Here is a 5276-nt window from a genome sequence, read left to right as displayed (position 1 = left end):
TGTTGTGCCTGAGCAATAAACTTTGAGCATCTAGAATTTGAAACATTATCCTGCATGCTTCAATATGCAGATATGCATTGATTTTCTTGTATGTAAATGACCTGACCCTTGAAGGAGTAGTTTTGAAGTTTGTGGATCATGCAAAACCTGGTAATACAGCAGGATTGTAGCAAATTCCAGGACATAGATTGGTAAAAGGGATTTTTGGCATGTGAAGGACATTTGTGGTGGAGAGGCTTTATAATAATGGTACTCTAGATGGGAGAAATTCATAAATCCTTGAAATGCAACTTAATGGCATTTGATACAAAATAAGTAACACTCGCTTTTTTTCAAGTCCTGGTTGAGGTTCAGCTGCATCTGAACAATACACTTCAGGAAGGATGGTAATGTCCTGAAGAGGAGCTCTGAAAAGGACAATAACAGGAATGAGGGACTTCAATTATGTAGAGTAAATGGAGAAGCTGTGCTTGTATTCAGTGAAACAGATGATATAGGGAGATTTTAATAGGTTTTGAAAATGTAACCGTGGGTCACTTAAAATAATTGCCATTATCTTCAGCTGCTACCAAATCTTTTTCCTAGATACAGGCTGAGTGTTTTGTTTTACGTGAGCTTCCACCACATCACCTCTTGATCACAAGTTGTAATCTCCTAAGAAACCATCTGCACCACCAGTAATCAAAACAAAAAACCTGTTAAAGGGAGATGGCCTCTCCTGCACCAACTGCCTACGTGTACTTTACCTGTAGTGTAACTATATGACCACACTATCCACAAAAATCTCCAATCCTTAATGATTCAGTAATTCCAGCTCTGAAAGAGATTTAAAACCCTTGTACATAGTCACCCTGGACATTGACCATTTGGAATGCTCCTCTTGCACAGTCTGGGAAGATGGGGACAATCTGCCTTACAATAACTTATCCTTAAACTAGAGGCAGTAAGGGAGTAATTTGAAAGCTACTGTCACTAGACTAAACTGGGGTAATTCTGAGGACCCAACTGGTGATACTGAATTCAGTAAAGCAAAAATCCATATAGTTCACTAGGCAATCTGTCATCTTTACCTGGTCTGGCTGACATGTGACTACAGCAATGGGGCAAGGCCAATGTATCTAGGTGGAGGGACTTTGCTGTCCATCACCAAGAGTAGCTCCGTTGAATTTACAGTATAGGTAGCCATTCCACTCATCCAGTCTGCACCAATTCTAACAGAGCACTCAGGCCTTATCCCTGTAAGTATTAACCCCTAAACCAATTTTAGCACATTGACCACAGTAAATTAATCAACCAAACCATAACAAGTGGAACCAGTGTCTTAACAAAATAGCTGCTAGGCTGGGTCATTGTAGATCTAGTCTTAGCTAATTCTGTTCACTCCATGTGATAAAGAAACAGCTGAAGCCAATGGCCCTGATAATGTTGCTGCAATACTAAAGATTTGTGCTCCAAAACCTGCCATGTCCTTAGCTAAGCTGTTTCAATTAACCTACATCACTGATGATGAAAAATGCTCAGGTATATCCTGTACGCAATAGGTCAAAATCCCCAAATTAGTTTAGGGGAATTAATACTTGGGCTTACAGGGATAAGGCCTGGGTGCTCTGTTAGAGTTGGTGCAGACTGGATGAGTGGAATGGCCACCTTCTGTAATGTAAATTTAATGGAGCTACTCTTTTGGTGATGGACAGCAAAGTCCCTCCATCTAGCATACATGTGACCACAGCAATGGGGCAAGGTCAATGTAGGCCAGACCAGGTAAAGATGACAGATTGCCTAGTGATACTACATGGATTTCTTTTTATCACCCATCAGTCTACTCTTAGTCATCGTGACTTAGACTGAAGCAAATGCAGCAACAATATGACAATATCTAGGTTTGGCCCAATAAATTGCAAGTAACAAACATACCACACGAGGCAGGCAATAACCACTTCTGACAAGACACAGAATGTAACTATTGCCCCTTGACATTCAATTGGTATTACAATCACTGAATTGCCCACTATCAACAGTCTGCAGCTTATCATTGACTAGAAACAAACTATCAGCCCTATAAGCACTGTGGTTGTAAAAGCAGGCCTGAGGCAGTTGGACACTTAAATCAGTACATCTCAAGCACTTTACTCAGGTGCCCCTATTTATGAGATGAATAAAGAGACAAGACTTGGTTTACAGTTCAACCCAATTTTAATAAGTTCAATAGTTACTTTCCCCAAATTATCTTCTCTATTGCTTAAGATTCTAATACTACCCATACCTTTGAACCTGACTGAGCTGCAGGTTCAACTCTGAGTCTGACATCGGAGTCCTCGTCTGCTATGGTGATTCCTGTACTACCTCTTCCATCCATCTCTAGGTTGCTGTGGAGTTGTGCAGAATCTTTGAGGGTGGCCTTCACCTGTTTTCTTATTCCCTTCTTCATATCCTTCCAGAAGGTTTGCTGGCTTGCAGCCACTGAAGTTACCAGACAGAGGTGGCAGCACTTAATGAGGTTTTGGATTCCTTACTCAGATAACTAAATGCACCCTAGGTGTCCATCACGTATGCATATTCCATGTAGCTCCCTCAAGGTTGTGGCTAGTCTGGTCAAAACTAGGGGCTACATGGAATATGCATACCTGATGATGGACAGTTATTTCTGAATAAGGACTCAGAAACCTCATTAGGTGCTGCCAGCCCTGCCTGGTAACTTCATTGGCTGCAAGCCAGATATATCTGCCAAATAGAATCAGGGTCAAGTCCTTCCCATCTCTGCTGCTGGTGCATACCCTGACTATACTGTTTTTGGCTTTGACCTAATTGGTTCACAGCAATCCATGCTGTATAAACTGTTCGCTGCAGCAGTTTAATTTAGTGTCCAATTGTCCACTGGGCCTATGATATTGGCATTTGGCCACATGACAAATCCTGCAGCAAGCAACTTATCTTTTGATTCCAAAAACCTGTCCACCAGGTGCAAATCAGGAATGTGATGGTATACTCACCTGGATAAGTGCAGCTCCAACAACACTGAAGAAGCTCAATACCAGCCAAGACAAAGCCCACTTGATTGCCATCCTAATCTAAAAGTCATTCTCTCCACCACTGATACTTAGTAGCCTATGTACTATTTTACAGATGGACTGCAGGAACTCAGCAAGACTCCTTAGATAACTCCTTCCAAATCCATGACTACTACCATAAAGAAGTACAAGGGCAACAGATTGCAATCTATACCTTAGGTTGCCTAGGCCTTAAGCTCTGGAATTTCTTAGCTAACTTCTTAACGGCTAATGTTACGCCGTTGTTTAAGAAGGGTGCCAGGCAAAAGGCGGGGAATTATAGGCCGGTTAGTTTAACGTCTGTGGTAGGTAAAATGTTAGAATCCGTCCTTAAGGAGGAAATTGCGAGGCATCTTGAAGGGAATTGCTTGATAGAGCAGACGCAGCACGGTTTCATTAAAGGGAAGTCGTGTCTGACAAATTTACTGGAGTTCTATGAGGATGTGTCTAGGGCGGTGGATAGAGGAGAGCTGGTGGATGTGGTCTTTCTGGATTTTCAGAAGGCGTTTGACAAAGTACCTCACAAGAGGTTATTGCAGAAGGTAGAGGGACATGGAGTTGGGGGTAGGGTGTTAGCGTGGATAGAGGATTGGTTGTCAAATAGGCAGAGAGTGGGGGTCAACGGGTGCTATTCGGATTGGCGGATGGTGACTAGTGGAGTGCCCCAGGGGTCGGTGCTGGGGCCTCAGCTTTTTACCATTTATATAGATGATCTGGAGGAGGGAACCGAGTGTAGGGTGTCGAAATTTGCTGATGACACCAAGATTGGGGGAACGGCAAATTGTGCGGAGGGTGTGGAGAGTCTGCAGAAGGATCTAGATAGGCTGGGCGAATGGGCCAAGAAATGGCAAATGGAATTTAATGTTGGCAAGTGTGAGGTGGTCCACTTTGGTAGGAATAATGGTAGGAAGGACTATTACTTACATGGTGAAAAACTGCAGCAGGCGACGGTGCAGAGGGACCTCGGGGTCCTTGTGCATGAGTCGCAAAAACCCAGCTTGCAGGTGCAGCATGTGGTCAGGAAGGTGAATGGGATGCTGGCCTTCATAGCGAGGGGGATTGAATATAAAAGTAGGGAGGTCTTGCTGCAGCTGTATAGGGCATTGGTGAGGCCGCAGCTGGAGTACTGTGTGCAGTTTTGGGCGCCGCACCTGCGCAAAGATATTTTGGCCTTGGAGGGAGTGCAGAGGAGGTTTACTAGGCTGATGCCGGAGTTGAGGGGGTTGAGCTATGAGGAGAGGCTGAATAAACTAGGCTTGTACTCGTTAGAGTTTAGAAGAATGAGGGGAGATCTCATTGAGATGTATAAGATTATGAATGGGATGGATAGGATAGAGGTGGAGAGACTCTTCCCGCTGAAAAAAGACAGTAGGACTAGGGGGCACAGCCTCAAGATAAAGGGGGGGGGCGGTTTAGAACAGAGTTGAGGAGGAACTTCTTCACTCAAAGGGTGGTGAATCTCTGGAATTCTCTGCACGTTGAAGTGGTGGAGGCTGCCTCGCTAAATATTTTTAAGACGCGGGTTGATGGGTTCTTGATAAGAGAGGGGATTAAGGGTTATGGGGAGAGGGCGGGAAAGTGGAACTGAGCCATGACAGATCAGCCATGATCTTATTGAATGGCGGGGCAGGCTCGAGGGGCTGGATGGCCTACTCCTGCTCCTATTTCTTATGTTCTTATGTTCTTTCAGTTCTCCTTAAAACTAACCTGTTTGACTTATCTTCTGGCCACCTGCATAATTGGTTTATCTGGCTCAGAGTCTAATTTGCTTTAAATGCTCCTGTAAAAGGCTTTGGGACATCAGTTTATCATGTAAAGGGTGCTCTATAGATTATTTTTGGGATGTTTGAACAAAAAAGGCATCCCAACATTGATCTCAATTCATAAGCACCCAGATAGTAATAAGAACATAAGAAATAGGAGCAGGAGTAGGCCATCTAGCCCTTCGAGCCTGCCCCACCATTCAATAAGATCATGGCTGATCTGAAGTGGATCAGTTCCACTTTCCTGCTTTCTCCCCATAACCCTTAATTCCCTTGCCTACCAAAAACCTATCTACCCGTGACTTAAATATATTTAGCGAGGTAGCCTCCACCACTTCAACGGGCAGAGAATTCCAGAGATTCACCACCCTTTGAGTGAAGAAGTTCCTCCCCAACTCTGATCTAAACTGACCCCCCCCCCCACCCCCTTATCTTGAGGCTGTGTCCTCTAGTCCTGCTATCCTTT

Source organism: Carcharhinus amblyrhynchos, chromosome 1 (genome assembly GCF_965287045.1).
Source record: "Carcharhinus amblyrhynchos chromosome 1, sCarAmb.v2.hapA, whole genome shotgun sequence".
Lineage (NCBI taxonomy): Eukaryota > Metazoa > Chordata > Chondrichthyes > Carcharhiniformes > Carcharhinidae > Carcharhinus > Carcharhinus amblyrhynchos.
The sequence above is the reverse complement of the archived record's forward strand: the minus strand, read 5'-3'. Positions refer to the sequence as shown.